Source organism: Canis lupus, chromosome 24 (genome assembly GCF_011100685.1).
Source record: "Canis lupus familiaris isolate Mischka breed German Shepherd chromosome 24, alternate assembly UU_Cfam_GSD_1.0, whole genome shotgun sequence".
In the NCBI taxonomy this organism is placed as follows: domain Eukaryota; kingdom Metazoa; phylum Chordata; class Mammalia; order Carnivora; family Canidae; genus Canis; species Canis lupus.
In genome coordinates, this window is record NC_049245.1 from 17328381 (window position 1) to 17354875 (window position 26495).

Below are 26495 nucleotides of genomic sequence, written 5' to 3' on the forward strand. Positions count from 1 at the left end.
AAAACAAAAACAAAAAAACATAAAAACAGAAAAACAACAACAACAACAACAAAAAAAACCCAGAACTACAGGCCAATATCTCTGATGAACATAGATGCAAAAATCCTCTACCAAGCACTAGCAAACAGAATCCAACAACACATTAAAAAAAAATCATTCACGTGATCAAATGGGATTTATTCCTGAGTTGCAAGTGTGGTTCAATATTCACAAATCAGCCAACATGATACATCACATCAGTAAGAGAAAGAATAGGAACTATATGATCATATGTTGGTGAGAATGTGGAGAAAAAGGGACCCTCCTGCACTGTTGGTGGGAATGCAAACTAGTGCAACCAATGTGGAAACAGTCTGGAGGTTCCTCAAAAAGTTAAAAATAAAACTGTCATAAGATCCACTAGTCACACCACTGGGTATTTATTTACCCAAAAGATACAAAAACAGAAACTGAAGGGGACACACGCACCCCTGTGTTTATAGCAGCATTGTTTACAATAGCTAAGATAGGGAAGCAGACTAAGTGTCCATTGATTGATGAATGGATAAGGAAGATGTGGTATGTATGTGTATTTATATATATATATATATAATATATATAATTAAATATATAAAACATTTTTTATACAATAAAATATTGTTCAGCTGTAAAAAAAAGAATGTATCTTGCCATTTGCAACAACATGGATGGTGCTAGAGAGTAGAATGTCAAGTAAAATAAGTCAGAGAAAGACAAGTATCATATGATTTCGCTCATATGTGGAATTTAAGAAACAAATGAGCAAAGGGGGAAATAGAGACAAACCAAGAAACAGACTCTTAACTTCAGAGAACAGATTGATAGTCCCCAGAGGGGAGGTGGGTGGGAAGATGGGTGAAAAGATGAAAAAAAAAAACAAAAAAACCCAGCAGCATTTATAAAGAAAGCAAATTTCCCCTTGAGTTCTCTTCTCCTATCTCTGCTAACACAAACATGATTTGTTTATGCTATAATTACCCTTGAGGTTATTCTCAAGTACATTGTGAATGGACCTTGCTTTTGATAGGTTCCTGAAAATTTGCCTGTAATTTGATTTGGGGAACAAAAGTGTAAAAACACGTCAAAAAGATATGAACTTTTCAAACACTCATTTTGTAAGGCAAGTCACTCCCTCATGCATTTGGAGATCCATATTCTCAGATGTTGGTTTGCACAGCACATCTGCAAGCACCATTCACGTCATAGTGGTCCCCGCAGCTAGACCAGTCTTCAGCAGCCCTGCCTTTGTGCCTTCTCCCTTAGCTGGAATCTTCTCTTTTTCCTTTGAGTATTTCCAGCCAGATTCAGCTTCCAGGCCTGCTGCACTGACCACATGTGCTTTTCCTGAAAGCCCATGGCATGATTTCCAGTGGTGCCTTGTTCATTAATATTCTAAGTCTGCACCATCAGACCCTAGCCCAGATTATATTCTCTCTCTTGGTTTCAGAAACTTCGTGTACTTGTCCTGTGCTATTTTTTTGAGAGGCATATACAGATTTTAACTGTTTTAGTTTTCTGATGGACTGTTATTTCTTTGAATGGTGCTTTATGCTAAGACAGAACTGAGACCAGGGTTGGCTTTATGTCAGTTGTAATTTTCAGGCAGGGAGCTAGGCATGAGTGATAGGCGGATGGACCTTAGACGTCCTGACAAGGAGCCTCAACTGAGGGACCACCCAACCCCACCCATTTAGCAGTCAGTCTGTGGTCACAACATCCAGGCAGAGGAAGAGTTAAATTTCTTGTGTTTGCTGCACTTTTGCAGAAAGCAGTCCCTTGTCCTCATCTGAACTGTGTCTCTAGAATAGAAATAATCTTGAGATATCTTGAAGGCATCTTGGGAAAGGATATGGGTAGTTGGCTAATTATTCCATAATCCAGGCCAAACACACTCAGATATTGCAACCCTAGGACCCACCTAAAAGAAAAAATTGATATAAGCCCTCGCCCTGGAGTTTTTGTGGCCTTTGTATCTCTTGACTGGCCCACTTCTCTTTTGGAGTGTACTTCGGGAAAACTTGGCTCACTTCACTTCTGTTTTGCTGTCCTGTAATTCTTTCCTTTTCCATCTCACTCTTGCTAACACAATTGCTTGCTTGGGGCAACCCTGGAAAATGCCAGAAAATTCTTAAGCAGTGACATTTGAAACACACACACACACGTAAACAGATCATGGCATGATGTGGAAGCAAAATTGAAGTGCAAAATAAATAATCTGATTGTAAAAATGCTTGGAGGTTTTGTCAAAACTCATACTCAAGAGGGTTTGTTCTTTTTTTCCATTGAATAAAGTAAAAAGGACCAACCAGGATTGGAAATGCTGCCATTTGAAGCGATCTGAAGAACTACTCTGACCAGTCTGATTTATACTTGTTCCTTTTTTGTTTCTGAGTTTTCTGCTAGGGGAGAAGAATCTTGAGTGGAAAAATGTGGAGTGAGCCCGGGAGGGCTCAGAGGTCCAAAGTTAAAGGGGGAGTCAGCAACCCTCATGTGCATTAAAGGCAGTCAGGTCTCCAGACCTACTTAAATTATATCTTGGGGAGGTAGAAATGAGTGCAGGGGAATGTTGTCATCCCTGTGGCTCAAATCCAATTCTAAACATCCGTCTTCTTGGCAATGGTCTGTCTGAGATGACAGGAGGCCTCGCTTAACCCTCTCGTGCAAAGAATATAAGATGCTCGCGACCATTCCAGATGTTGAGAATTTATGTTTATTTCCACAAGTCTTAAAGACTTTGTGGATGGAGGTGATGATGCTGGAATACTACGACACATGGTTTACTCTGTGGCCAGTACCTCTGGGTGATACAGTCTTAGAGAACAAGGAAAGCAGCCCACTCAGCATGGCTCCAGCAAAGGTGGTTTGTTATAATGAAACAGTAGATGAGAACAGCCACACAGGAGGTACCTGGGCCTCAGGCAGCAGCATTTAAAACATCTAGCAAGCCCCGGGAGCTCCCCTCTGCTTACTAGGTGGGATGCTGTTCCGTTCCTGGATCCTTTAGTAAAGATAATTAGATCTTCTAAATCAATCAGTTCCCCCCTTTTCCTTTTTTATGATCATAAATATGTATTAAAATTTTCTTGCGAAAGCAATGTTCTCAAAATATATGTACAAAAACTAGAATTTTGTATAGAAAATGTAGGTATACAGAAAATAAAACTGTTAATAATTCTACCCCTTTCATATTACTTTTAGTGTACATATAATTTTTACTTACACAAATACAATCATAATTTTTACTGGTAACCCACCTTTCCCTTCTCACCCCATTATGCGGGGCGCCTGGGTGACTCAATCAGTTAAGCAACCAGCTCTTGGTTTCCCATCATGACCTCATGATCTCCAGGTGGTGAGATAAAGCCTTGCATTGGGCTCTGTAACTCAGCATGATGTCTGCTTCAGATTCTCTCTCCCCCTCCCTCCAGCTCATGTGTTCTTTCTATCTCCAATAAATAAATACAATCCTGAAAAACAAAGAAACCCAATATAGGATGCAGTACCATTTTTGCATAGCACTCTATTATATTGCTGGGAAGAACATCCTTGCAGCTAAGTAAGTTGCCAGGGATAGATCCTGCGGAAAGGATAAGCACATTTTTAAGCTTCTGAAGCATGCAGCCAGAGTAGTTGTACCACTTTACACTCGTAGAAAAGGGGGTTCTAAATTCCCCAGCATGGTATTACATTTTTCCCCCAATGATTGCCAATTTGATAAGTGAAAATGGCATTTAATTGTTTTAATTAAGGATGAAAGCTTGTTGATTGCTGCAACATTAAGATGTGGAATCTTGGCTTTTGCAAAGAGCCTCAAGGGACAAAGTAAAGAGGACACATTTCCTAACAAACTTCTAAATTATTGCCTATTGGTTTCTTGGTCTCTTTTTCTTATTGTATGAGGAACCCAGCTACTGCTATTACTGATTTTACATCCTGTGTTTCTGGTAATCCTTGTGAATATTGTATTCAGCCTGGAATAGTCTAGATATTTTCCCTTCTAAATGAGCCGGAGAGTTATATGGAATTATGATAGAAAGCAGAATGGAAACTATAGAAATTCCAGAGTTATTTTTCTGATCAGAACTCTGTTAGAGACTGTCTTCTTTCTCTTTGAAATTCCTTTTCCTTTTTGTGAAATACACTTTGCCCGTGTAATGTTTCCTTCTTCAATGTGGTCTTTATTTGTAAGAAACTCGGTGTGTATCCGGTATGGAAATTCTGTTGCACAATCTTCTCAATTTCTGCTCCATCTCTTTTTCCTTTAAAGAATAGAGACTAAGAAATTAGAAAGAGAAGGAAATCTACATTCTTATTAGTATTTTTCTCCTTTCTTAGACTTTGGTCCTGAAACAGTGGTATGGAAGGATTCTTACGCATGCTGCCTTTCCGTTTATTGGCCAGCATTGTTCTATTCCTTCCCAGAAATGATAATATTTGTGGAATTTGTAAATGTAAATTGTATGTGGCAAAAACACAAGATTATTCAGATGAGAAATAATTTTCCTGTGTGACCCTCTGATGACCATCATAAGAGGGATCCACTTGGAATTTTTTCTTTTATTCTTATATTTTTTGTGTTATTTTTCTAATGATGTTGCTGGATTTATTTTGATTGGTCCACATCCTCTCCTAGCTTTTCTTCTCCCAGAGACACACATTGGCAAGAAGGTCTGGAGGTGGTCAGGGAGGCAGTTTTTGCTCAGGAATTGAATTAATTTGGCCCACGTAGCCCTCAAGGTCTTTTCCAATCTTCACAAAGAACAAGTACATAGTAAAAGTGAATCCTAAAATTCATGACAGAACAAAAAATATATGTGCAGAAGATGACAATTTCGGACATGACTTCGTAAAACAAATCCTCAGATCAAAATATCAGCTTTAACTGTGGTGTTTACAGCTGCATGTTCCATCTGGTAGCTATAAGCCACATGACATTTAAATGAGTACAAATTAAATAAAACTAAAATTCAGTTCCTCCATCACACCTGCCACACATTGTAAATGTTCAGTAGCTCCATGTGGCTCATTCTGGTTGAGTAACTTTTACTCTTGAGGGAAATGCAAATAGAAAGTCTCCAAAAGTTATATGCATTTATGGCTATTGCCCAACACTTGTAAATCTAGACTTTTATTCAGGAATCACTTTCAGCAACCTCCAGTGGAGGAGGAATATAATTCTCCAACCCATTGATGCTGGGCTTGTTCATGTAAATTATTCTAGCCAATGTTTCTATTAGTGGATACGGTATGTCTAGAGGCTTGAAATGTGCTTGTCTTCTTGCTCTCCCGTCTCTGTCGCAAGAAGAGCCTGCCTCATATATCACAGTTCTTGGTCCAAAGGGGATGAAACACTTTTGGACTTTACTGCAGGTAAGATCTGAACCTGTTAAAAACTCAGCCTGCCAGTCCAATCTCAGCTGATGTGCAACTCTATGAGTAAAAATATATATAGTGTTGGGTGCCACTGAGCTTTGGGTGGTTTGTTATGCAGCATTATTGTTGATACACTAACTGATATCATGCTACTCGCTCATCTTTTTTATATAAATCGTTCTCCCTGCTTTGCATATTCTCCCCATCTTTGCCCACCTGGAGAAATTCTTAGTATACTTCCAGTTCCATATTCAAATATCACATCTGCCATAAAGTCTTCCTGGATTTGTTTTCCTCCTCCATATAAATATAGGAAAATATTCTGTTTTCTGTTTCTAGTGCAACATGCATGTGTATATATCTTCATTTGTTCACCTGTCCCCAACATACCCCCGCCTGCCAGGCACTACACAGGATAATGGAGATGCAAACAAAATGTCGCCAGTGTCTTCAAATACCTAGTAAACTTAAAAAAAAAAAATACTTTTAGTACAGCATTTTTATCATACCGTGTTATAAGTTTTTTCTTTTTCATTCTGTACTCCACAAAGATAAGGATCATATTTATTCCTCTCCAATCCTTGGGAATGCAGTGGCCAACTTAATAAATTCTGAATTATTTTGCTTATAATTTGACTTCCCATTTTGACCAAAATATGCATACTAGTTTATGCAATCAAATAATTGCGCAGTATTTTTGAGGAGATGAGCAGATCTCCAGCTTCTTTTTTTTTTTAGAAGCAAATACTTTCATCTCCTTTAGATATTATGTTTGGTATTATCTCTGTATTCCCAATAACATGCTTCCATTGCCACTCCTTGATTTTTCAATTGTAAATATTACCTCTGACATCCTATTATAGAAAATGAAAATTTATGTCTCCTTGCCTTTCCAATCTCCCACATTCAGCCTTACTCTTCCTGTCCTCACCCCATCATTCCAGGAGAGATATATTGTAATTTTACATAGATCAATTTTTTGAAGTGCCGTGATCTGAAAATTTTACTCACAAAGGAGCCATGTACTAAACTATGATTATTTTTCCTTTCCTATCCAACTATTTGTCTTCCTAGAGTTAATAATTATGTATTATTTGCTAAATATTTCTTGTATTACCATGAATCCAGCCCCAAACTCTTCTCCAGTTCTTTAAATCTCTCAGTGCATTCAGATGCATCTGGAACGCATAATTTCCTTTTTCCTGAAAAAGACTCTCCCAAAGTTTTCTCATGGCTTCTGTCTGCACAGCCGTCATCCTGAATCTTCCTCTTCCACCATCCTGAGGATTACCTTAGCCTCTCCCATGGTTGATCTCCTCTTTTGGGTGACCCTTGTCTTTCTCTTCCTTGATTTACTTTCTCATTGTGGTGGAATACACTATAAAGACAAATAAAAATTAAAAATAGAGGTTTAAAAGCTTTATTTAGAAGATAAAGGCTTAGAACAGCCCTGGTGGCTCAGTGGTTTAGTGCTGCCTTCAGCCCAGGGTGTGATCCCGGGGTCCTGGGATCAAGTTCCATATCAGGCTCCCTGCATGGAGCCTGCTTCTCCCTCTGTCTGTGTCTCTGCCTCTCTCTCTCTGTCATGAATAAATAAATAAATAATAAATAAATAAATAAATAAAATCTAAAAAAAAAAAGATAAAGACTTAAAAGGTGAAATAGATAAAGAGGATTAAGAATACATTTTTTTTTTTTTTTTTTGAGAGAGAATGAGAGCCTGTGAGCAGTGAAGGGAGGGCCAGAGGGAGAGGGAGAGAGAAAATCTTACCTTAAGTGGGCTCCTGCCCTGAAGATGTGGGACTTGATCTCATGACCTTGAAATCATGACCAGAATGGAAATCAACAGTTGGACCCTTAAATGACTGAGTCACCCAGGTGCCCCAAGAATACACTTATCTTGAAGAGCACTGAGAAATGTATACAATTGTTGAGTATTATACACCTGAAACTGACATAGCACTGTATGTTAACTATACTTGAATAAAAAATAAATTAAAAATAAAGGCTTAATTCTCCTTGTTGAAAGTAAAAGAATTCCTCCTTTCACTTTTCTTGGAGCATTTACCTTAGAAAACTTTAGTTCTTTCTAGGATATGTATGTAAACCTTATCAGAAGGAAAAAAACCTCTTGCCAGCTTTCTGACCCAGGAATGTCTCTTATCAAGGATCTAGGAGCCATCTCTTTGAAATGAAACTATCAAGGGAGAGAACATTCCTATCTCCCAGTTTCTGTGGGAGGGGACGACCCTCATTCCAAGTTGTAAAAAGACTTCCTGTCACAAAGATAGAACAAGTTTGTTTTTCCTTTGGATAAAGCTAATTATAATTAGCAAACATAAACAACCAGTCCAATTACCGGGTGAATTTAGGAAAAACTATGTGTGACAAATTAGTCCTCTTCCTTGAGGACTAATTATTGTTTATCTTGAAACCATGCATATAATGGCTCCCATCTCTTTGGCTAAATAAAAGGGCAAGTTTTTTTTCTGTTTTTGTAGTCTCTCAGCAGATTGACTGTGATGTGCATCACATTCTGTTTAAAGTTTATTCAGTATTACTTTTGTGGAGAGGGTTTCCTAGAAGATTTTTGTTTTTGTTTTTGTTTTTTTTAGAAGATTTTTGTTTTTTATTTTTTTATTTTCATTATTATTTTTTAAGATTAAAAAATTTTTTTAAAGATTTTATTTATTTATTTATTCATAGAGATGCAGAGAGAGAGAGAGAGAGAGGCAGAGACACAGGCAGAGGGAGAAGCAAGCTCCATGCAGAGAGCCTGACTGTGGGACTCCATCCCAGGACTCCAGGATCATGCCCTGGGCTGCAGGCAGCGCCAAACTGCTGCGCCACCGGGGCTGCCCAAGATTCTGTTTTTAATTATATTTCCCCAACTGCATTCACTAGTGGTTTCCTAACATAGAGGATCTTGGAGGTAAATGTTTTGAGTTATTGTATTTCTGAAAATGTCTGTATTCCAACCTCAAATTTGATTCTTAGTTTCATTGGATATAGAATTTTAGGTTGACTATATTTTTCCTTTAGACTTTTGGTAGGCATTACTTCCTTGTTTCTGGCTTCCAGTGTTGCTTTTGAGAAGTCTGAATCCATTCTGATTCCTGGCCTCCTGTGGGTGCCCTGTTCTCCTCTCCGGACACTTGTAGGATATTCATTCTCTTTGTCTCCAGTGTTCTTAAATTCCACAATGATGTGCTTTGGGGTGAGTCAGTTTTTTTTTTTTTTTTTTTGTGCTGAGTATTCATGGTCTGGAAATTCACATTATTTAGTTCTGGAAAATCTGCTTAAATTGTTTATTTGATGATTTCTTCCCCTCGTTTCTCTGTCCTTTTTTATAGAGTACTATTCATCAGACACTGGGTCTGCTAAGCTGGTTTTTTCTTATTTTTCTCCTATGCTTTCCATTTCTTTGTGTTTTTCACTCTTCTTTCTGGAGGCTTCCTCAACTTTTATCTTTCACTGCTTCAATTTCGTGACTCATGAGGTCTTGTTGCCATGATTTTACTTCCTAAGTATTCTTTTTGTTCTCTGGACCAATGTTGTTCATGGTATCCTGTTATCATTTCACAGGTAATATTTCTTCTCTTATCCCCTAAGGATATGAATGATAATATTAGTTTAACATAGTTTCTCTCCCACTGATTGTTTTGTGTCTGTGTTGGATTTGTCCTTTCATGGTAGATGCCTTCCTAAGACATCTTGCTGTCTGCACACATTTAAGAGTGAACACTTAGCAGCTGACTGGAAGCTCTGAATGGGAAAGTGGGGCTTGTTGGCTTCAGATGTCTGAGTCTTTGCTCTGGACACCTTTCTGCTTCCTGTTCGGATGGGAGCTGGCATCCTGAGAACTGCATGGGCAGCAAGGCTGAGTGAAGGCTGTGTCAGCATCCAGAATGCCCACCTTCATATGATTCCTTTGTTTTCAGTGTGGCAACCCTGCTTTCTATGGGGTTTGGAATCTCCTCACCCGACCTCTAGTCAGTCTCTTCAGGAATTAAGGGTCCGGTCATCTGTAGGGGAGGGTAGAAGTCTAGTGACCTGGCTGAACAGAATTGGGGTGATCTGAGGATCTGATCACTTGTTAGAATTTCGACCAATCTTTTTTGCCTTAGGCTTTTTCTGCATCACCGCTTCCAGAGAGACCAGGTGTCACCAATTTCTCAGACTTTTGAGCATTCATAGGTGCCATTTGGGTAGGCTTACCACTTACCCCATTGCAAGCTTGGGACTTGGCTTCCTTGGGTTGTTATTTGTATTATTTATTTCTCACCCACCTGCTTTGGAAACTAGCAAAAATGTCATTTTGGGGTCTTCTCTCTCATTCTGCCTGTGTTTGCCCATCTGTGCTTCCAAGCTGCTGTTGTTACCTGGACACAATGATCACTCTGTCCTCCTCAAGAAAAGCTCTTCCCTTGGATTCTGGAGTCCCACATTCCTAGTCTCTCCTCTCCCTCTCTTGCTGCCTCTGCTTCCCTACTGTTGGGGTATGGGGACGAGTGCCCCAGGACTACAGCTGAAGTCTCTGTTTGCTTCCAGTCATCTCATCTAGACCCATGGTTTTAAACAATATCCCTTTGCTGGTGACACCCAAATTCACATCTCTAGTGATGGCTTCTTCCTGTCTGAGTAGATACTAGAAGGAAACGAGAGGCAAGCCCCCCAGGCACCTGGGAAATCTGTGTTGCCGGCACAGGAGCAGCAGGTGCCGGTGCTGGAGGTGAGGTTTGTTTCATGTACTGAGCAGCAGCCAGAGCGGCCTTTGGCAGGGAGGACGTATAGTGTGGTGTATGCCTCTGGGTGACACCATAGCTGCTGAGTGGAGAATGCATTAAGGAAGCAAACATAAGGGACGCCTGGGTGGCTCAGCGGTTGGGTATCTGCTTTCGGCTCAGTGTGTGATTCTGGAGTCCTGGGATCGAGTCCCACATGGGGCTACATGCATAGAGCCTGCTTCTCCCTTTGTCTGTGTTTCTGCCTCTCTCTCTCTCTCTCTCTCTGTGTCTCTCATGAATAAATAAGTAAAATCTTTAAAAAAAAAAAAAAGAAGAAGCAAACATAAGTCCAGATGTTTATAGTCAGAAAGTATAAACTAAAATCCCATAAACTATGGGATTACATGAGCCTTGAACCTCCTAAATTTCCCAATTGCAGAGAATATGCCATATATCTGACACAGTGACACTACAATACAGCTTGTAAGGCAGAATTTCTTTGAAATCCTTTGTGATAAGAGAGACATTTATACAACCCATAGTTGGGGCACCTGAGTAGCTCAGTGGTTGAGGGTCTGCTTTCAGCTCAGGGTGTGATCCCATCTTGGGATGGAGCCCCATGCGGGGACCCTGCTTCTCCCTCTATGTCTCAGCCTCTCTCTGTGTCTCTAATGAATAAATATATAAAATCTTAAAAAAAAAACTGTTGGAGAGATGAAGTTATGTCATAAAATTGGGTGTAGATCTGAAGTATGTGTCTGGAAAGTTTCACTTCTATGGTGATGGGAGATGTCTTTTGATATAATGAAGTGATCCTTCTGGCAGGGATGAGGGGCTGGGATGAGCAGCGTAGGGGCTCTGTGGAGGGGGAAGAGCAGCTGTGGCTCTTTCTCCTTTCTTCAAAGAGCTGCTCCTTTATACAGGGATACTTTTCCTCTCTAGATGCTGCAGATCTGTTCGCAGCCTTGCTGCAGAGGGGAGCCTTCACCTGTGGCCATTTTCCAAGGAGGCACAGATGGGGCACAGGAGGTGGCCTGAAAGTGATATCTTTCTCCCTGACGTGTAAGTTCTCATAAAATTATTGTGCAGGAAGAGAGGCTTTGAGAAGCTCCTCATTGCCTGAGGCTCCTTTCTCCATCTTCCACGTGGTTTATAACTCAAGCTGTAGACAAGATCTTTGGACTGCCATTGCTGGGGAAGCCCCAGCTGGGGTGCTATAGAATCTCTGGCCCTGGTTTCCTGTCACATAAATAATGCCCAGTTTTGAGGTAAACTGCCCAAAGAACAACTCTGGACCCTGGCTTCTTCTGAGTTCCAGGAGGTCTCCCTGCATTCTGGCTCCCACCTGTGAATTCTGAGGAGGTGTGGGATTTTCCTCTTCATATGGGGGCTCCCCAGCTCTCTCACACAATCCCTCCCATCTTTTCTGCTTGGTCCCTTAGTAGTCTTGGAGCAACACCATCTGCCAGAAAGGAAATCATTAAGAACTTGGGTTTCGGGATCCCTGGGTGGCGCAGCGGTTTGGCGCCTGCCTTTGGCCCAGGGCACGATCCTGGAGACCCGGGATCGAATCCCACGTCGGGCTCCCTGCATGGAGCCTGCTTCTCCCTCTGCCTGTGTCTCTGCCTCTCTGTCTCTCTCTCTCTGTGTGACTATCATGAATAAATAAATAAAATCTTTAAAAAAAAAAAAAAAAAAAAAAGAACTTGGGTTTCATATTTGAAATTCAAACCCAGCAGAGAAGCCTTTAAGGCACAGATTTCTTGTGAGTGGCCCAGGGGGTGATGGTGAGTGAAGTCAAGAAGTGGGAGAGAGGGATCCCTGGGTGGCTCAGCAGTTTGGTGCCTGCCTTTGGCCCAGGGCACCATCCTGGAGTCCTGGGATCGAGTCCCGCCTTGGGCTCCCGGCATGGAGCCTGCTTCTCCCTCTGCCTGTGTCTCTGCCTGTCTGTCTCTCTCTCCTCTCTCTCTCTCTCCCTCTCTCTCTCTCTCTCTCTCCGTCTATTATGAATAAATAAATAAATAAATCTTAAAAAAAAAAGAAGTGGGAGGGAGAAGAAAATGAAAGAGGAAATGCTTTGGGATTTTTTTACAGAGCACGATTAGGCAGGGTCAGAGAATCAGTTCTCTAGATGAAAAATGACGAATTAGTCAAACTTAAATTGGAATCGGAAACTCTTTTCACCACCAAAGCTCCAAGTTTCCAGAGTTTGGGCTGAGAAGTTCGAGGGGAACCTGCAGCAGTAGCAGCCACCTCCTACTGGCCCGTGCTACAGGAGCACAGATGGTGAAAACAATGAAATCTGGTGCCAGGGAAGGATCTATGAACTCAATGCAATGGGCATGACAAAGCCAGGCTAGAGGAAATGGGAGTCAAGAGAGTGATGCCTACCAGGTTCAGTCTGCAAAGAACCGGACTAAAGGAGTGTATTTTATGGCCTTGCTACTCAAACTGTGGACCGTAGACCAGCAAAATCAGCATCACCCCGTTGCTGGTTAGAAATGTGGAATCACAGGCCCATTCAGGCCATATCAACATGTGCATTTTAGCCAGATCCCCAGATGGCTTGTCTGCACATTGAAGTTTCTCAAGTGTCTTAAGTGTTCCAAATGAAGTGTTGTGGAGTACTCAGAAGGGAGCCCGGGCCAATCTCCATAAGTTCCCGAAGGACTTAATTTGGAAGAGTCTGTATGTTACTACATTAAACAATAGCTGACCATGGAGATCTAAGGGACACTCGAGCAGAGAGTTCAGGATGTGGTGCTGGCAACCTGTATTGGGACAGACCTCAGAGTTTGGACCAGACACTCCTCAGTTTCTGCTCCAGCGTAATAAATAATTACTATAGTAACTGATCTTATGCTTCTATACTATAACCCTCCTTGTTCATGTCTATTTGTGCTAGTGTTTCTCTTGGACAAATTCTTCTAAGTGGGCACATTTAAGATATTGTCAAATTTCGCAACAAAAAAGTTCATCCATTTATCCATTTGTGTTCTTACTAACGGTGTGGAGAATACAGGTTTTCTACCTTCTTGCCAATATTACTTATCAATCTTAAATTCTGGCATCTGGAAACACACAAAAAGTATAATTAGTAATTTAAATTTACATTCTTGGAGGGTTGAACTTCTTTTCATGTTTAGTGGTCATTTGTATTTTTCCCCCATAATTAATCTGTTCATATACTTTCCTAATTTTTTAATGAGTTATTTTCCTCATAATTGATTTGTTCCTACATTTTGTATATTAACAAGTTATTTTTGGCCTCTTCTCTGTATTGCAGATATCTTGTTAAGATTTCATTTAAGGAAATACAGACATATCTGTAGAGTGTTTAGAAATGTAAAATTGTTATGTAGTCATACTTATTTATCATGTCCTTTGTGACTTCTAGGATTCATGTGGGTGTTTAGGAAAGCTTTCTCTGTTCCTTGTTTGTAGAAAATGTACACCGATGAAAATAGTGCTTTTGTCCACACTTTAAAAATTGAAATCTTTGCTTCATGTAAAATAAATTTGGATTAAAAGAAAAAGAGTTAAGAATTCACTCTGTTTTCTCCAAATGGTTAACAGATCATCCTTACAGGTTTTCTCATATAACAGATTTTCCTCATTGCTTTGAAGTGCCACCTTTAAATAATGTACTGAATCCTCATTAACTCAATAAACTTGAGTTTATTTCTGTACTTTGTATTCATCAGTCTGCCAATTCCATGCTGTTTTCTTCTAAACAATTAATATTGTAGCTTTGCAGCATATTTTAATATCAGGAGGGCTGGCCCACCTATATGGCCCTTCTTCTCATTTCTTCCCCAAGGATTTCCTTGGCTCTTCTCATGTATATTCTTCTAGGCAATAATAATAATAGAGCTGACAGTTACATACCTACTCTGTGCCAGGTGCTGTTATACTTTGTATGTGTTAATTAATTTAATGTTTTATTATAAGAACTTTTCCATTTTGCATGTGAAGAAACAGGCATAGAGCTAATGAGTAACTTGCCTACATTTTCACAGTGGAACTCAGAATCATTATCTTGCTGTTTTGATTGGGATTGCATTTTAGACAGTTTGTATTGGAAGGATCAACTTTTTTTTTCACCATGTTACATTTTCCCGCAATAAGCAGAGATAATAATAATGTTAGGAGTTAGCTGGACAGTTAGGTAGTTTGGGCTAGGGTCCCCAACAAGGAAATATGGAGTCAGGACAGCTAAAGTAAAAACAGCACTGACATCCTGTTTTTCAGTTTAGAAAGGACTACACTGACATTCTGCTTTGCAGCCTTTGCAGAAGTGACTTCTGCAAAATGTCCTAAAATAAGGCAAATTAACTACAAAAGCATTTGTCAATATCATGGGCAAGAAGCAGTTAAGACATAAGCCCCCAGATGTTAGCAAAAAAAGAACATCAGCACGTAGACAGATATGTGACTAAAGTCCTGATTGCAGGACTCAACACCCCAATTGCTTAAGAAGGTTCTGCAAAGACCTAATAAAAACCTCTAAGACACTCTGGGGGCAACTCACTCAGGACTTCCTCTCCGGGAACTTCATACTCTTGCTCAATAAACTTTGCTTTGCTGCCTGCCACTCTTCATCTGATCTACCTCTTAATTCTTTGAAGTGGTGTGACCAAGAACCTGGGCACTAAGGGGTTACCAAGTTTTGTAACTATAACACCTGCTTTATCAGGTTACTGGGAGGATTACCAGCGACAACTCCCAGTAGAGCCTTATAGGGACCTACACTATAATTACAAAATGTTGGTTATTATTATTATTATTGATGCTATTATTTATTCAAATCATTTATGCTTCTTTGATTTTTTTATAGTTACTTTTATATGGATCATGTACATTTCTTTTTTAAAAATATTTTTTTTATTTATTTGAGAGAATGAGAGCATGAGCAAGGGAGAGGGGCAGAGGGAGAAGTAGAAGTAGACCCCCTGCTGAGCAGGGAGCCCCACTGTGGAGCTTGATCCCAGAACCCTAGGATCATGACCTAAGTGGAAGGCAGTTGCTTAACCAACTGAGCCATCCAGATTCCCTGATCATGTACATTTCTAATCAAGAATATGTCCATATATATCATTTGCAAATACCTTCTCTCATTCAATAGGTTGCTTTTTTGTTTTGTTGGTTTCTTTCACTGTGCAAAAGCTTTTTAGTTTGATGTAGTCCCAAGAGTTCCTTCTTGCTTTTGTTTCTCTTGCCTCAGGAGACAAATCCAAAAAATATTGCCAAGGCCCATGTCCAAGAGATGAGTGCCTAGGTTTTCTTTTAGGAGTTTTATGGTTTCAGGTCTCATATTTAAGTCCTTACTCCCTTTTGAGTCTATTCTTGTGTATGGTAGAAGAAAGTGGTCCAGTTTTATTCTTTTGCATGTAGCTGTCCAGTTTTCCCAACACCACTTATTGAACAGACTGTCTTTTCCCCATTGTATATGCTTGTGTCCTTTGTCTTAGTTTGACTATATAACCACAGGCTTATGGTATTTACACCTATCATGGAGTTATTGTGTATGTAATGTATAGAATTGTCAAGTCACTATGCTGTACATTTAAAAGTAATATAACATTGTATGTCAACTATACTTCAAAAAAAAAGTATGTTCTTATAAATTATATTTGTTTTTATAACTATCATGATTGCAATATTTCTTCATTTTCTTTTTAACTGGTTTCTGTTTAATTATAGAAAAGCCTTGGGTTTTTTTTTAAGATTTTATTTATTTATTCGGGAGGGGGCATGGGCAGAGAGGGAGGAGGAGCAGTGGGCGAGAGAGAAGCAGACTCCTCGCTGAGCAGGGAGCCCGATGTGGAGCTCCATCCCAGAACCCTGAGGTCATGACCTCAGCGGAAGGCAGAAGCTTAACTGACTGAGCCACCCAGGTGCACTAAGCCTTTGTTTTTTGTATGTTAATTTCATAAACTGTCACTTTACTAAGTTTTCCGATTGTTTCTAAAAAATGTTTCAGTTGATGCTTTCAAATTTCAAGAATACAATCTTAGCATCCACAAATTATGACACTAGGGGCTCCTTCTCTGTGGACTGTGCTTTTCATTCTCTTCTTTAATTGGATTGAGTCAGGCTTTTAGAACCATGGTGAATAAAGAACAATAGCTATCCTTGCTTTTTCCCATATCTAACTGGGGCAGCTTCCAGGATGGTATCATTAAGCTTGGTGCTATGGGTCATTTGGTGGAAAATACCCATCTTCTACCATTTTACTAAAGATTAAAAAAACATGAATGAATATTGGATTTCATCAAATACTATTTTGTTGTTTGTTTTATTTATCAACATATGACTTAAAATAAATTTCCAAACACAAAACCATTGAACAAATAACATGCTATTGTTTGAATGACTGCTGGATTTCATTTGCTAATATTTAACTGTTGGAAGTGTGTTTCAATATTCCTATGAGTGCCTGGGGTGCAGATTTCTTTTTTTGTTCTGGTCTTGGCAAGTTTCAGAGTAGGGATTTTGCTGCAAGAAACTAATTAGCAAGAGAAAGGAATGAATTCACTCTTGGAGGTGACAGGGTTGGCATTTCTTTGTTGGTAAATCTTGGACAACTTTCCACACTTTCTTGGTTCTTGGTCTGCTTTCAATCATTGGTTCTTCTTCAATCTTAGTTCTTATTTTGTATTTTTGTGCTTCCTCTCTCTCGTTTTGGATGATTCTGTTAACTAGGAGATTTGTGTGTGTGTGTGTGTTTGGTAACTAACTGGACTTACTTTTGGTTCTTTTTTCAAATGAATTTCAAGCTTTTACCATTTTAATTACTTTCTCTTGATTTTTTTTTTTGTCAGACTCTTACATTGATGCCTAACTTATTTTTATGCTTTCTGTTAGAAATGAAAGCATTATGTATAGTCTGCAAATTTTGGTATGTAACAGTTTTATTTTCTAGGTAATCTGAGAAAGAAAAGTTCTTTTCTTTCCTGAGGTATTACTCACATACTTTATAATTCACTGATTTTGTGTAGTTTCAGTGAACTTTGTATGTGATCCTGTAAATGCCACCACCAAGATTTAGAGGAGACCATAACTCTAAGAAATTTTCCTGGGCACTTTGCACTGGATTCTCTTCCTTTTCTGAACCCCAGGTGACCACTGATCTATCACTACAGTTTTGATTTTCCTACATGGTTGAAATCATGTAGCAGCTACTTTTTTTTTTTTTTTTTTTTTTACTTCTTTCACTTACCACACTGTTTCTGAGATTTATCCATGTAGCTATGTTGATATTTCATTCCTTTATGCTACACAGTGCTGAGAATGTATAAAATCTGGGAGTTGGGAGCCCAAGAGGTTTCTGTTTTTGTTTTTTAAAAGATTTTATTTATTCATGAGAGATACACAAAGAGAGGCAGAGACATAGGCAGAGGGAGAAGCAGGCTCCCTGGAGGGGACCCCGGGGCAGGACTCAGTCCCAGGACCCTGGGATCATGCCCTGAGCTACACACATGAGCTGAAGGCAGATGCTCCACCACTGAGCCACCCAGGCATCTCTCCCAAGAGAGATTTTGGCTGTGAAAAGAAGTGTCTTACTTAACAAAAATTGCATTAGGTTCTTTGCTGTGTAGGGTGTGGTGCAAGCTCCCTTCCGTCTTCCCCCAAAGTCTTCACTATGATCTATTACTTGCCAAAGCTCTGCAGAGAGCATTTGGTTCTTGGTGAATCAACAAAGTACTGAGTCTAGCTTTGAAGTGGGTATTGGGGGGAAGACAGGTAGTTCCTGGACAACAGCACACTAAATTTTTTCCCTACACTTTACTCTGTTGTTGTACTTTCTTTGTTTTACCTTTTGTCCTCTCCCTCTTCATTATTTTGAAAAACGAAAGTCTGATTTTACTTCCACTGGTGGTTGTTTATATACTTTTAAATATCTTTGTTTTAAATTTTTTTTTTTTAAAGATTTTATTCATTTACTTTGAGAGACACACACAGAAAGAGAGAGATTTAAGATATTTTAAAACAGGGGCAGCCTGGGTGTCCCAGTGGTTTGCTCCACCTTCGGGCCGGGGCGTGATCCTGGAGACCCGGGATCGAGTCCCACATCGGGCTTCCTGCATGGAGCTTGCTTCTCCCTCTGCCTGTGTCTCTGCCTTTCTGTGTCTCTCATGAATAAATAAATAAAATCTTAAAAAAAACAACAGAAGAATGTGTTGTTGCCCTCTGTGACAATGACATGAGCAATCTTATCATCCACATTCCCCTTGACCCTTCAATTTTACTTTTTTTTTGAGATTTATTTATTTATTTATTATTTATTTATTTTGAGAGAGAGAGAACACGCAAGGGGCAGAAGGAGAGGAGGAGAGATAATCCTTAAGGAGACTCCTTGCTTTTTTTATTTTTTATTTTATTTTATTTTATTTTTATTATTATTATTTAGGAGACTCCTGTTGAGTGCAGAGATGACAAAGGCTCGAAGGGCTCGATTCCCAGGATGCTGAGATCATGACCTGAGCCTAAATCAAGAGTTGGACACTCAACCGACTGAACCACCTAGGCACCCCAATATGACTTTCCTTGCTGCCATATTATTGAACTTAACTTTGGCACTGAACTATTATTATTGATTACTTATTTTGACATTTTGGGGAATTGTAGCAGTTAAATTGTTTCCAGAGGAGAAACACAGAAGAGATATTTTTTAAAGATTTCATTTATTCATGAGAGACACACAGAGAGAGAGAGAGAGAGAGAGAGAGAGGCAGAGACGTAGGCAGAGGGAGAAGCAGATTCCCACGGGGAGTCCGATGAGGGGCTTGATCCCAGGTCCCTGGGATCACGACCTGAGCCAAAGGCAGATGCTCAACCACTGAGACACCCAGGTGTCCCACAGAAGAGATTTTAAGAGACTTTTATGTATAACTCCAGACTTTTTCCTTTGGTGAGTTATTTGGTTCATCATTATTATATCTTTAAGTTTTCTGGGAAGTTTTTGGGGTGATAGCACCTTTAATTCTTCTGTAATTAAGGATGCCATTCTGCTGCTTTTACTTGCAAACAGAATCTGTAGCTGGGTGTGGTATTCTTGGTCATATCTTACTCCCTTCAAATCTCTGAAAATAGGACCTTAATCATTTTGGGGCCAGAGCCCCCAGAAAGTTGCACCAAAAGTAACACTGATAAGGAGAGGGAGAAAGTTGGCCACTGGGGCTAGCACAATTCCCACTGGTTCCTTATCAATGGTGTATGCAATAACATGTTAGAAAAAAAGAAGCAAGCAGGAAAGCCACCTGTCCACTAGCTACTCTCTCTAAATGAGCCCCCATGTCAGTGACCTTCTCTCCCATGAAAAGCCTTATAGGAACATGTAGTGGTCATCTCTCAGATGAATATACTGTCTGCCTTTTCTCCCCTTCTGGAATGTGCTCACGCATTGGGCAGACTGGAGAGAGGGGCCTACAGGTCTTCACTCTGCAAACACACTCTGCAAAACACTCTGCATACATTGGAGAGACCTTTGGGGTGGGGTTATGACTATGCCTTGGTTTCTCCTTAGATGGAGTTTTCTTCTCCATTTTTTATTCTCTTTGTGAATTTTCTTGAATTTCAGAGAGGATATAGGTGTACATTCTGACAGCCATCTTTCTGGAAGTTTTTTTCTATTTTTTCAATTGCCATCATTATATCCCTTTAAAAAATTTCTGATTTCATATATTTATTTCTTTTCATGATTTTACTTGAGTGGGAGAGCCTAAGATTTGCCTTTGTGTTTCCCACCCCCAAGAACAGGGAACAGCGAATTTACTGAAAGCCAGTTCATTTACTGAAGGATCATTTCATCAAATGATAAATTCAGTCTTTTAAAAACATTTCTGCTATGGATGGAATGTTCATGTCCGCCAAATTCATATATGTTGAAGCCTTAACCTCCAATGTGATGGTAGAGGCAGGGCCTTTGGGAGATAGTTTAGATGCTGTCTTGAGAGTGGGACCTCATGGTAGCTCAGCCCTTTAAGAAGAGATAAGAGAAGAGAAGAGAAGAGAAGAGAAGAGAAGAGAAGAGAAGAGAAGAGAAGAGAAGAGAAGAGAAGATCTCTCTCTTCAAGAGCAGCCACCAAGAAAAGGCCATGTGACCATACAGCAAGAAAGCAGCCATCTGCAACCCACAAAGAGAGCTCTCACTAGAACCCAGCCATAATGGCACCCTGATCTCTGACTTCCAGCTTCCAGAACTGTGAAAAAATGAATTTCTGTTAAGCCACTCAGTTTATAGTATTTTGTTACAGTGGCCTAAGCTGACTAAATATCTATTTACTAAAATCTTGTTCTAAGAGACATATGTTTTTTAAAGTATATCTGATGAGTAGAAATATATTCTATTTTTTCTGTATTCATTAGATCATACGAATTCAACAATATTTATTGATCACTATTCTTAATTCTAAGGATACAACAGTGAACAAAACAGATAAAGTTCCTATCCTTTGGGGATTGCAGTCTAGAATTAAAACAGGTGGGGAAATTCTTCTCTCTAGGATGACATTTGAGTGGTGACCTGAAAAATGTGAGAGAGATGGGCCATGTGGTAATCTAGGGGAAGATTGCACAGGGCCTAGGAAAGAGGAAGAGCCCTGAACAGGAAGGTTCTAGGCTGGAGGGGAAGCAAGATGTCTATATGGCTGAAGTGCAGGATCCACAGGGAGTGTTAGGAGATGGGGAGAGAGGGGGAAAGGAACCACAGAGGGGTGCTACTTTATAGGTGTTGATTGGGAGGCATTCATGGGAGAAATTAATTTGAAGGACGTGAAAGAAGAGTATTCCAGCAGAGAGAACAGCAAGTACAAAGACCCTGAGGTAGCAGCCTGCCTTATATTTCTGAAGAATAACATAGATACCACTGAGTCAAGGTGGAGTCAAAGATGAGGTCAAAGATAAAGGGTAAGGGAGAGGGTTGGGAAGGGTTACAGGAACCAGAGCATGCAGAACTACTATAAGGATTTTGGCTTTCACTCTGAAGGAGACAGGAAACTATTGAGGATTTTGAGCAGAGGAGACACATGATATGACTTGTGTTTTATGACTGCTGTGTGGTGAACAGGCTGGAGGGGTAAGGTGAGAAAAGATGGCAACCAAAACTGAGGTGAAGGTGGTAGAGGAAGACAGAAGTTGTAGAATTGTGGGTATAACTTTAAAGTAGAACCAATAGGAGTCACAGAGGCAGTAGATTTAGTGTTAAAGAAAAAAGTGAGTCAAGGATGACCGCAGGAGTTTTGTCCTGACACTTGGGGAAGAACATTGCTGCCATTTTCTAATATGGAGACACTGAGGGAGAAGCAGGCTTGGGGGCCATCAGGGTGATGATTTGGGAGTTCAGGTTTGGACGTGTTACACTTGAAATGCCCATTGGAGAGGCACTTGAGTGGTTCAGTCAGTTAAACATCTGACTTGTGATTTTGACTCGTCATGATCTCAGGGTTTTGAGATCGAGCCCCAAGTTGGGCTCTGTGCCCAGAGCGGAGTCTGCTTGTGAGTCTCTCTCTCTCCCTCTGCTACTCCCCTCATACTCATGCTTTCTCCCTCTCTCTCTAAAATAAATAATCTTAAAAAAAATGCTCATTAGACAAGCAGACAGAGATGTCCAGTGAGCAGGTGGAGGTCCACATCTGGAGTTCAAAAGAGAGATCCAGTCTGGGTATGTAAATGCAGAAGTTGTCAGCATGTAGATAGATGATATTTATAGATATAAGACTGGATGAGGCCACCAAAGGAGTGAGTGTCTGGGAATTGAGTCTTGGAGAAGATTGGGTTCAAGGAGATGAGGAGAAGGAAAAACCAAAGGGAGATCTCTCAAAGCCAAGGGAAAATAGTGTTTCAGGAAACAGGAAGGGGTCAGCTGTGCCAAATGCCACTGAGAAGTAGAGTGAATGAGGTCTGAGAAATGGCTGTTTGCTTTGACAACATGGCCTTGACCGAGGATACCTGGATAAACCCTGATAACAGCTGTTGGGAAGACAGGTAAGGACCAAACTATGGGAGCAGGCTCATTAGAGAGGAGGGGATGAGCTAGAGATGCAGGGTGAATGTCTTCCGAGGCGTTTCCTTGTAGAGGAGAGCAGAGGAGGGGGCAGTAGCTGGGGAAGGGGATAGATGTGGGGTCTAGGGAAGATTAATTCATCAGCATGTTTGTTCACTGATGGAAATAAAGATGATTCAGAGTTGGGAAACCATTTCTTGGGTGGATCTATCAGTTCACAGATTTTTCATTGTATCAATGAGTTACTTTTTAAATATTTAGTCACCTGTCATTTCAATTCACTTTATGATGTTGTTGAGCTGAGTGCATAGGTAATCTCTCCATTGCTCTCATTTTCACAGTGGGAGTGTTGAAGGTTATGACTTTGCCCTGGAGCATGTCTCCATTCTGTACCTCACCCCCTGCCAAGGATGTTGCAGGACACAAGAACTTCTTCAGCCTGGACTCCAGTCTGAATTCTTGTTGGATGATGTGGGGTCTGTTTTAGTCATAAAGCCTAGTCCTTCCTGATTCTTCTTCTTCTAAATCTCCTCCTCCTCCTCCTCCTCCTCCTCCTCCTCTTTCTTCTTCTTCTTCTTCTTCTTCTTCTTCTTCTTCTTCTTCTTCTTCTTCTTCTTCTTCTTCTTCTTCTTCTTCTTCTTCCTCTTCTTCCTCTTCTTCTTCTTCTTTCTTTTTACTTCTGTGGCTTCCCAGAACCAGAAAATGTACCCAAGCTCTGTTATTCTATGGAACTCAAAACAATAGTGTGCTTTTATAATCCAGAGTTGCTTGTAGTGGCCAAACTATTTAAGCCTCACAGATGAATATGAGTCACTACATTTTTCCCAAAGGGCTTTTGCCTTTTTCAAACTCACCCCGAATGATCTGAGTATTTGGGGGTTTTTTGATTAGGAAAGATGACTAAATCATCTTGTGGCAAATCTTTTATCCCATCAGTAAGCCCTTCGTCTCATTTACCATCTGGAATCTCTGAAATGCTTTATGTTAACTGTGTTTAAGAATTAGATTACACTTCCAGCTCACAGTGTAAATATAACTATGTAAGAAGGTATAGATAAAAAGGCTGCAAGGCTGCAAGGACAGGCATCCCAACATTAATTGTGGTTAAATCTGGGTAGAGTCTGGGTTACTTTTTCCTTCTACATATTTCCCCCCCAGTTTTCAATCTTTGTCATTAATATGTATTAATTTGTTAATTTAAAAAAGTGTCTTAAAAGAATAGAAAATACAAATCCGTGTATAACATATAAATCACAACTAAGTAAAAAATGATATGCACATTAATTAGAACTGTGAAGAAATGTACCAGAAAGTTTTTCTCTGGGTAGTGGTACAATAGATGATTTTTACTCTCTTCCCTTTGCTAATCTGCATTTTCCAAGGATATATTTGAATATTCTTTATACTTTCCATAATGAAAAGTTAGTTGTTTTTTTATAAGGTAAATATAATTCTGCCAGGGTGTCCTAGGTATGGAGCTCACTGATGGTTCCTGCAATAATAGACTAGTTCTTTTAATCAGAATATTCAGATTTATTTTATTCCATCTCAGGACAGTTTCCCTCAACTATGCCTCTGATCACTAGTCCCAGTCTAATTGTTCTCACTTCTCACTGCGGAATATTTTCTAGTCTCAGGTTTTGATCTCAGGTCACTGTATTTTTATATGTCATCTTTTCTCCCTTTTAAATCTCTTTGTTGTTGTTTTTTAAAGATTTTATTTATTTATTTCAGAGAGAGAGAGAGCACGAGTAGGGGGAGGGGCAGAGAGCCTGATGTGGGGCTCGATCCCATGGGATCGTGACCTGAGCAGAAGGCAGATGCTTAACCGGCTAAGCCACTCGGGTGCCCCTCATCTCTTTGTTGTTTTTCTCTTTATTCTGGGAGAGCTTTGCAAATTTATCCTCTGTGCCAGTACCCAAAGGAGAGCAACTGCCATCTGGAAAATGAGATGATGAAAACATCGCACCTGATTAGAAGGGAAATGAGAAACAGACTTGGAACACAGCCTAACTGCAGGATGTAACATACATGAGGGGTTTCAAAGATACTCCAGAATTCTGGTAGTGTGTTATGTTTAGGGGTCTGCTGTGTGAGCTCAAATAATGAGTCTGACCTGTCAGTGTAGCATGGAGGGACAGGCCAACACAAATGTTCTTTTGCAAGGACCCAGGAGCTTTCTGGGGGCCCCATCTGCCTCCTGGGTCAGGGGCCATCTGGAAAAGTGATTCAGAGGACACATCTGCTGGGATCAGCCATGTTACAGAAATGCTAATAAAACTGAAAGGGCTGTTTCCCCAGAATACAACCACCTCTGCTTCTCCTTCCAGGGCTCCCTATAGTTCAGGCATCTCATAACATTCTCCCATTCCTATGATACTATCATCCATTTCACTTCTTTATAAGCACAGAATACATTGTTACTGTTATTGTTTTAAACAGTTGTCTTTTAGGGCAATTAAAAATGAAAACATAAAATATTTTATCTTATTTTTATTCTTTCTCTGATGCTCTTTTTTGTTTTTAATTTTTTTTATGTAGATTCAAGTTTCTGACTTAAATTATTTTCTGCCTCAAGAACTTAATATTTCTTGTTGCAATGAATTGCCCAGTTTTTGTTTGTCTGAGGAAACTTACTTCTCCTTCACCTTTGTAATTTCTCTGGATATAAAATTCTAGATTGGCAATTTCTTTCAACACCTTAATGGTTTCACTCTACATTCTTTTTTGCTCATATGGTTTCTGATGAGAAATCTGCTGTCATCTTTGTTTTTTTTATTGGCAAAGCATTCTTTCCTCTAGGACTGGGACCTTCTTTGAGATAAGTGTTGTTGGGGGTGTGGGGGTTGAAGATGTTTACTCTTCCCTTCTCCCATCCAGACTAGGAGGGGGTGTTTCTCCAATTATTCCAGTGGGAACCTGATGGGGTTCCTGGAATAAGAGCCCATGTAGGCATAGTGTTTCCTCCCCTTCCCCATGACTGCTGGTATCCACCAATGTCTCACTCTCATACAAGTCTGCACTCAGATTCCTGCACTTATCAAAATAATGATTTAAGTGCTCCTTCCAGCTCATTGATTCCAATGACTTCTATTCTAGGTAAATGAATCTCAGGAGCTATAGTTCTGGATGCATCTGTCCCTCTAAAGTTCAACATAGTGGTTTGCCTTGTGACCTCAGTTTCCAGATGGTCCCAAGAAGAGTCGATTATATTCTATTTGTCTAGCTTTCTCTTGTGTAGATGGATATGATGACTTCTGAGCTCTTTACATGATGGAGCTTGGTGTTTGTTTTCTCTCAAAGTTGCTTGAATAGATGATTAATTGTTCATTATAAGACTGCAAAACTTTGTGGATATGCTCCTCAGGCTAAACCCCGGTGCAGGGTGAGTTAGTACGCAGGCCCCAACTCCAGTGTGTTCAGCCACTAACTCTTCTTCCTTCTCTCATGTAAGTATTGAAATGTTAATCAGCAGATGAGAGTTGGATTAAACCATGGCTGGGGTTTTGCCAAGTGAGAGAGCAGCAGAGGGTTGACGGTATATGCAAGAGAGTGATTATAATGGTGAATCATAAAAATCCAAGCTTGGTAAGTAGAGGAGTGAAGAATGATGAAAGGCAATAGAATCTGTTGTAGGTTCTGGTTTCCCTTATGCAGTTATTATTCTGCTCAGAATCCATTAATGCCTTCTCATTATTTATTTAATGCTTTCAATAGGAATCAACAACTATTTGAGGACCATTACTAGGCAAGGCACTGTGTTAGATGATGTGGCACAAAAAAGACCATTTGTGCTATCCAGGGGAAGCAGGCATGTAGCTCAAGGAGATAAAGTACCTCAATTGATTTTGAAATTAGTCTAGACTCTTCAGTTGAGTGTTCAAAAGCCTCCATAATAAGTTGCTAAGCCATTTTTTGGTCTTATCTCCCCCACTCCCCTAAACAAATCCAGTGTGAGCCCATTGTCATTCTATGACTGTGCTTTCCCTTTCTCTCCCCTCTGCACCTTTGCTTTCTGGTGATAATCTCCTTGTAATGCCTACCCACGTGACCTCCTCCAACAAAACTCCCTCTTTATCCTGAAGATAGAAGGAAGGTTCAAAGCCTTCCTGATTTCTTTAATAGGAAGTTGTCCCCTTTCCTCTCAACTGTTCACATGGGATCTATCACACACCGACACTTGTCTCACCTCTTCCAGTAGACAGCGTGGATACTTTCCTATCAGCCTGTCTGTGTAGTAGTGTGTCTGTCCTTTATCATAAAGCAGTTAGTATAACCCTTGAGGAAAAGAGAAATTTAAAGAATAAGGATAGAACCAGATGGTTAAAATCAGCCACTGCTCTGGATTTTCTGGTTGTCATGGACACAGT

General features: G+C 40.0%; 1 long non-coding RNA gene across 3 annotated transcripts; it reads right to left on the reverse strand.

The window, feature by feature from the left end:
- Positions 1 to 574: 574 nt before the first annotated feature.
- Positions 575 to 26495, reverse strand: LOC111092154. 3 transcript variants are annotated; one of them, XR_005377648.1, is made up of 4 exons: positions 26315 to 26495; positions 6509 to 6769; positions 3273 to 5849; positions 575 to 2125 (listed from the first exon to the last, which is right to left on the reverse strand). It is a non-coding gene; the product is annotated as an uncharacterized LOC111092154 (long non-coding RNA). The 3 variants fall into 3 exon arrangements; XR_005377649.1 differs by having other exon boundaries at positions 575 to 1817; positions 3273 to 5857; XR_005377647.1 differs by having other exon boundaries at positions 3273 to 5857.